The sequence below is a fragment of the Apteryx rowi genome, unplaced genomic scaffold (assembly GCF_003343035.1).
Source record: "Apteryx rowi isolate R43461 unplaced genomic scaffold, aptRow1 scaffold_68, whole genome shotgun sequence".
NCBI classification, from domain to species: Eukaryota; Metazoa; Chordata; class Aves; order Apterygiformes; family Apterygidae; genus Apteryx; species Apteryx rowi.
This window is the reverse complement of record NW_020450960.1, coordinates 2,595,840-2,604,205: the sequence shown is the minus strand read 5'-3', so window position 1 is coordinate 2,604,205 and position 8,366 is coordinate 2,595,840.

Below are 8,366 nucleotides of genomic sequence, written 5' to 3'. Positions count from 1 at the left end.
TAAAAATGCTATTTATGGTTTAAAAAAAGCTCTAAGTTTTCTAGCCTGCCCTGCCATTGCTTTCTGCTTCTTCCCTGAAAGATGTGGCCCTTAAAACTATTTTAAGGATGTTGTTCAAAGTCACATCCCAGCTTATGACCAGCTCTTGTGGAAGACCTTAATTGAAGCATACTTTTGACTATACCTCAGTTCCTGTATTACACCTACCAAATTCTAGGAGGGAAATGACTCAAAGCAGAGGCCCACACTTTAGCAGCACCTAAGTAGTCTGGTCACAAAGTAAGCATGCAAATAAATGGTTTGTTCAAAGTATTATGCCTGTAGCACATCTAGGATGGAGCTGGGAATTCTGACCCTGCCTTTGATTTACTTTGGGGCATCCTCTCCCAAATATACCCTCGATCTCATTCTTAACACTTCCTGAAGGCTATGAYTTAAAAGACTGCTGGTAGGATTAAGCATGAGATTCAAGGTTAGATTTAAACTCTAAGCTATATTTAGCCTTCACAGGACTAAAAGGATTAATAGCTAGATACTACATCAGGATTGTAGTAATCAGCTTGCTAGTTTGTCATGTGTGCTAGTTAGAGCCACTGCAACCTCCTACCTTGCTATGCCAGATAGCGAAGTGACTCATTAGCAGTACAGTCTGTTGTGCTYGCCTTGCCTTAGCATTACTTCATCTATGATGCAGGATCTGAAACAGTAAGGGCTGGGTATCATGGTAACATCTGACCATTGCTGTGATTTGTGGCTCCAAGCTCTGGAAGACCCTAGTACTGAAACATCTTTCATTATGCTAATGAACATCTTAAAAATCAGCAAGTAGGCTTTCAAAAATTCTTCTGGCAGCTAGCATTTGGTTTAGTGACAAGAGCAGATACTGTACAACCAAGCATGGTTCTCTTCACTAATGCTTATTTCAGTCAGGGTTTGGGGGTACTTGCAGTGCCAAAAARCGTCACATGAAAGAATTCAGATCAGAAAGTAGGATAGAAAAAAGGTCAGAAGCAGGGGGTTGATTTTATTGTCTGGAGAGCCAAGAGGAAGGTACCGATCCCAGAAGTTCAGTAGCCTGCTTGCCAATACAGCGGTGATTCTGCAGCCATACAAGCAGGATGCTTGAAGAGACTAAAATACTGCATAAAATCCCTAAGTCCATAGCCAACTCTGCTTCTGCGAGGCACATGCATTTGAAATCTAGATCTGAGCACTCCATTCTTTTGGTTAGAAAATGGTACTCTTCAGCCTAGCTAGAGTCCTSTTTTGTCAGGACTGTGATAAATCCTCAAAGAGGAACAAGATACAGCTACAGTCCTTGAGAGCGAAAGGAGACCAAGATAAACAGTCACACTACGGAGAACTGTTTGCCTAGACAGCAGTGCAGGGTTGACACAGAAAGACTCAAAACAGGAGGAAAAAAGAGCAGTTTGAAGAGGCAGCAACTGGCAGAACAAGTAGTAGCCCATCAGTAGCAATGCAAAGCAAACAGTTTGTCCAGCTGAAGCAGACACCACATAACTTTGTCCTGATTAAAATCATCATTTGACTCCTTGGGCAGTGAGGAACATWACAGAAATAGTACTTTTGCTAGAAGGGCCATCCCAAGCAAGACAGCCTGTTCAGCAGGCTGCCACTGAGGAAACAGGCCAAAGCCCAGACATCCAGGTTAAGCTGGGTGAGATGCAACAAGCAGAGGCACCAGCCCAAGCACGTGCACACTCTTACTAGACCTCCAACTTTGGTAGTATCCAGAGCCCCTGACCATTATGCCAAAACATTTTTGCTATTTCATGCCTTATGAAACTCAGTTTTGTGGGCAATGGGGGACAACTTTTGATGCAAATGTAAACAAGCCTTGTACTTCCCCTTTTGAGGCCATGATTAAGAAACTCGCACCAGAAACTGCAGGAGGAAGTGCCCCAGGGAAGATCTAGCACAGAGAACTCTGCACAGTAGTTTCCCCACACACTGATTCACATGTTATTTTCAAGGCAACTGACTTGCAAAAAGCCCCAGGTAAAAAAAAGAATATTTACAGAAATTAGTTCAGTCATGTTACAGGCTTTAACTTCCAAACAGCTAAACTGAGTTTAAGGCTGTACAGAAGTTAAAATGACCAAGCATTGACAGAAGACACAGGATGCTATTTTTGCAGTTTTTGCTTTTTTTTAAATAAAAGTTGAAGGCACAATTTTCAGAAAGAAAACCTGCTCCCATATCAGTAAGTCGCTTTAAAGAGCACCACTGTAGCACTTATCAGCATAGCTAACACATTGCTGTGGAGCACTATCTTTGCCTGCAGCCTTTGCACACACCTCAACACTTCCCACTAATTGCTTGCAAGAGGGCACAGGGCGCCCGAGGGAGCGTTTTACCCTCTGGGTTCAGCGACTCATGCAATCCTTGGCCCTTCTTTGCAAAGGGTTTTAGAACAAGGCTAACAAACATTTGGCTTGTTAAACTACCAGAGAGAAACATGAAAGAAARTGGTCCTTGCATGAATACTCTCACTAATGTTATAAAAATAGTTCCCTTTAGGCTGGCATCATCACAGCCACCAGATGGCTTTAGAACTTAAGACCTAAATGAAAACTCACTCCCCATATGCAAAATTGTAAGTTTGCTGCAATCACAACCAGCATTAGGCATGCAATCCTGATGCTACAGTCACTTTTTTCAGTATTACAGCTAATTTTAACATCCATGGGAAACAAGTTACTTGGCACTTGCTAGAACTGGGCATAGCTCATTCAGCTCCCATTAATCATATCTCATGCCCTTCTACATTGCCTCATACATGCATAAATCCTTTCCAGAGGATGCCTACTGTTGAGAGGCGAACAAGAGACTAAAGAAAGCAGCAGTTTTGAATAAGAACAGGATACTAACCAGAACAGATTTAAGAGCCCAGCTATACACTCCATTCTGGCACCATATCAAGGCTAGATCAGAGCACCTTTGTAATATATTCCTAGCCTGGGGATGGTTGCAGGAAGATCCCCAGCTTAAAAGGCATCTACTGCCCAGTCAGCTCTGTCATTTAAGACAGTCACACTGAATACCTGCCACTGTATTTGTAAGTGGGGATGCACCACTGTCCAGAAGTGACTAGAAAGCTATATGCAAGAAATGCAYCTCCTCAGTTAACAGTTCCATGAAACTGTTTCACAGCCTGTTTTATAAGCCACTGTCAAAATAAACATTGCATACCAAGCAGATCATACCAGCCTAAGTAGGCATTAGTGATGCCTACAAGAACTGCCTGAATGATCTGCCCTTACTAAAAAGGGCTCCCAATGCCATTTAAAACCCAAGTACAGCCTGGCTAGTACACCGCACACCATGTTTTAGTCACTTGCTGAAAGTTAACACCCCTGAGTGGTTTTAATCAAGGAAACCCAAGGGGATTCACTCCTCACCCTTTACTCAGGCATTGCATTTTGGCTCAAGGTACTCATGGACGTTTCTTCTATAATAACCCTGCAGAAGGCATTTAAAAATAAAACAAATTGGCTGCAAAGCCACTGCTCTTTTGAGAAGGGGGATGGGAACAAATAGATGCTTTCATAGGCAGGAAGGAGCGTGCTTCGCTATTCAATGCCTAATGAAATAATCTTAGGGCAAGCAATTGTTTGGCTTGCAGGCTCCCTGCCTGCCAGTGCTCCAGCAAAAGGCCAGCTGTAACGGGGAAATGTGCCTGCTCAGCCCATTGATCACAGCAAACACTACTACATGTGTTGAACTAAGGCACTGCACAACCATTTCCCTCACAGCATTCACAGGGGAAGTGGATGTGGGAAATTCTCCATAGTGGGACAATTCCAGCAAGATGACATTCATGTCTTTTCATACAAGCTATCACCAGCACTTGGAAATTTCTCAAGTCAAAAGGTTGGGTTTTTTTTTTTCCTGCAGAGCCAAGTGAGGAAAGAGCCAAGTATCCAAGAGCTTCCTCCGACTTGCTGTTTCCTTATTCTGGAAAGGSATTGCTTAATGACTTACTGAAATTCATTCCATTCATAGAAAAGCTATGACAAAAAGCGTGTTACAAAACAGCTTCCTCTGCTCTTTACTGTAGACGGTCTGTTCCACAGCAGGGTGTTCAGAGTACTTTGGGAAAACAAGGTAAGGTCTGCTAGTGAGCTAGAAGGACAGTTAAACTCAAATTCTTAAAGATCTCTAAATTATGCTATTTAGTTATTAATGCAAGTCAATCAATAGCTGAGCATGCATCACTAAGCAGGGTTTCTGCTCCCAGTTATGAGGTTTATGAAGCACTGGCTAATATTAACACCTGCCACCATACTAGTATCAGACAAAGCTACTCCTGTCTCTCCAGGAAGCCATTAGAACCTAATCAAACAGGGAGGCTAAAGCCAAAAACCCTGGTTAGAATGGGATTTTGATAGCGATATATGCTAAGTAGTTTAGCAGTACAAAAGCTCAATTTTAAGGCCACCCTTTAAAAAAAAAGCAAGTTTTTTTTCAGAAGAAGTCTGCTGTAGTATCTATGGGCCTTATCCATTCTGAGCAGGCAAAAGAAGAGTCAGAAGCACCTACTGGGTTTCAGAGTTTTGCTACAGACATTTTGGAGCTCTGCCTTAAATTTCTTCTTAGCTATATTATCAGCAACCAGCATACTCTCTCCTGCCCCAAATATAACATTTGCTCTGGGTACCCTACTGGCCAAGAGCAAGCAAACTGGTGTTGACTCCATTTTCCTCTCAGGAAGAACCTATAAATCTTCAAGAGTTTACCAGAAAAGCATAACATTTGAGTGCCTGGTGGTCTTCAGGGCAGTTACACTACAGAATTTGACCTAGTATTCCCAGAATAACAGATCAAACTAGTGTGTAAGCTTGCAGAAGAAACCGTCAAAAGCAAGTCTTCGCATTGTCACCAGCATGTCCTTTGAAGTGCTATGATGATGCAAAGGCAGACAGAGCAACTGGAAGGAAACAAATAGATGCTGTGAACAGCAGGGTGGGTCCTTCTTGTGGTTTAAGAAAGTGATGCCTATTACTCTGGTAAACAACCTGAAAGAGCCACTACAGGAATCTTTGCAAGAAGACTGGTTAACATTACCAATATTGATGGCAACACAACCTAAAGAAAAAAAAAAATCCATCAAGTTTCATGACCCCACATATTTTCTGTGGGGGTCAGCACAGCAAAGTTTCCCTAGGTATAGATGTCAGGATCCAAGGTAAGGATTTTAGTGTTCCAGAGACTAGATAATTGATGTCCAATCACTAGGTTTTGGCCAAAACTGCACACAAGTCAGTACTAAAAGTTGCTAGCATAAAGGCAACAGCTTTACCTCAAACAGGCCTGAAACTTCAAAATGCAAAAAGCTTATGCAGTTTGTGCTATGAGTTTGTTAGCAAGCATCAAGAGCTGACAGCATATGTCAGGGCTAGTAGTACTTATGACAAAGGCATAAAACCTGAAGTATCTGGTCTGCAAGAGCTGAAGTGGAAAGACATACTGATGAGTTTTATTCTCCTAGTACACTGAACAGAGTTGTAAGCAGCATTTCATCCTTCACCTCTAATTGTGTACCAAAGCTTCCAAGCCAGTCATGCACAGCCTCAAACCATACAAAATATAAGATCAATGCTAGCTCAATTGAATCATGGCTGCTGTGGCAGGCCAGGCTGTATTAGAAGCCTGCAGCATTGCAGAGAAGTGCTGAAACAAAACAGCTGTACTAGAGTACCATTAAAGCATATAATWATTCCTTTAAGGCTTCCTCGGGGAAAAAGTCATGTGCTATACAGCGAGTCTGGTATCTGACACTACTATGTAATTCTGGCTGACAGTACAGGAAGGGAGGTTCTTTTGCTCTCAGAATGGAGATGTAGTCAGACACACATGTAAGCAAAATCTATGGCATGATATYCCTCAGAAATTTCTACATACATAGCCAATTTTCTGGGGAATAAGCCTGACTGAGAATGACATACTTATGGGCAAATACTAAAACACCATCCCTGTGTCCATATCCAAGCATAAATAGAACAACAGGCTGGAAGTTGACAGTATCAACATTATTTCAGACCATCAGAATTCAACTTGTAATGGATTTACTGGTGTAGACATTCCAAGATATCTACTCAAGCATCCTTAATTTGTCATTGCTTTTTCATTATTTATTCCCTACCTTCCAACATCACTTGATTTGTTGAKATATGTAGCAGTAATTAACCTCCTGAAGTAGCTCCTAACATATGARGGAGTCTCACCTTCTGGGCCACCTTCTGTCTGGCTGAGATTCTCTTAAATATCTAGAGCCAGCAACAAAGTACTTTAGCTATTTCAGTTACCAAAAAAGACTTGACATTAATAATGATAGGGCATAATCTAGCCAATAAGGAAAGGCATGCGTTTTCAAAAATAGAGGCAAGTAGTTTAGCAAGTCACTCTGAAAGGCAGAATTTAGCACAGGTAAATCCAGCTTTGGAACAAAGTTTCTTCTCTGGTTGCAGGACAGATTCTKTTAAAAGTTCAGTCTTTTTCTGTCCTAGATTTCCAGAATAGTGATTACTTCATGTGTCCCAGGATCAGCCTGAAGGAGACCAAAGTTATTCTCAATTCTCTAGTTGGTTCTGACAACCTACTTGTATTTTGAAAGATGAATTACCTTTAAACTGCAGAGGTATCTTCTAAAGATGCGGCACAAAGGTTTCTGAATGTGTTTGATGCCTTATGTAATTTATCTGGCAGTTACTACAGGAACAAATTTCTATTAAGGCTGGAACTATTGTTTGAGAATTGCATGGCATTTTGGACCCTTTATTTACACCCTTTGCTCTCAGCCAGGTTGGTGCACTACAGCTCTCCATTTCAGATAGGGAATAGTCAGCATAACTGGTATAGATGAACAGCAATATTAAAATGCAGATTGTTTGCCAAGATGCCCTCCACTCAGCAGATTATCTTTATTATCCATTTCTGTCAGATGTAGACATGCATCTGTGTATGTAACATGGAGCTCTTCCAGACTCAGAGCTCTGCATCTCTTTCTTAAAGGAAATCTTCCAATAACTCCTGTTATTAAGTGCAAACTATTTCCAGAATAAATTGCCATTTGAAAGGCTGATTTCTTTCCCTAGCTTTTCAGCTTGAATGGGTGCAATTACAACAACCTACCTACTTCCAGCAGGTGAATGTAGGGCTGGGCTCCCAATCAGACAGAGCTGCCTTCCCCCCAGCCGGTCTAATGCTCTTGAACTACCAAAATTCCTCAGATGAAGATCACTCTAAAGGATAAAGCAAGTCTACTGGACAAAGTTCATTTGTGAGAGCATTTATACACACTCAAAATTAATGCTGCTTTATTGCACAAGAAAATGTTCCTTTCAGCCCTGGCTTTAGAATAGCAGAACAGTACAAAAGGCGGAGATAAAAGTGCAGCAGTCATTAAGATAACTGCAGAATATTGTTAAAGCAGCTAAGAATTAAAATGAGCATACATATGTTTGCATCCCCTCTGGAAAACTTCCATTACATAAAATAGAACTTTCTCCATTGCAAGAGTTTACTGTGGTAAACTGAGAAACTTTAGTCCTACAACTTTGATTTTTGAAACTTGTTGCAGACAAACAACATACATCACTGCATCCACTGCTTAGTTTTCCATAATGCTCATTTCTTCACATGCAGTTGTTATAGGCAGTTATTTAAAAGTTGCTCTACACATTGCTTTTACTGAGAAGGAAATTCAGCTGTGATTCACTATTCTTCTCTGGTGATGAAGGAATTAAGACAGAAGAGATTGCCGAATATTAGCAGCATGTTTTATGTTACTACTAGTTTGGCTGGACTAAACCAACTCTAACAAACCAGCCGACTGCTCCATTTTATTGGAGGCCATTCCTCTTCCACTGCGTTTACTCCACCTCCAAGTTTCTTATCCCAGCTTCCCATCCAATCCAATAATTAATTACCTCTTAACAGGTATTCAAAGTTCTATCCCTCCTTCAGAAATGAGGGCTTGAAGAATTGGATCAGGGTTTATTTTGTGTTAAGCAACAAATAGTTTTACATCTAACCACTAGAGTTATAAAGAAGGGGTCGATTTCAGCACAGGACCCACAGTTCTCACAAGACACAAGGGAAGAAAAGAAGAGTCGGACAAACCAGGAGGAGCACAGGGCAACCTTAAACTGATGCACAGATAGAGCAGTCATCACTGGGTACTCCCTGTGGAGGGACCTGCAGTTCCAACATCAATGAAACTGGATCCAAGGCACCTGTTGGATAATAGGACTGAAAGAGCAGAGGGGAAGAGTTTGGGAGAAGGAGAGAATCAACTAGAACAGCTGTATGTTATACAAATTCAGCATAGAGCTTTAGAGTCA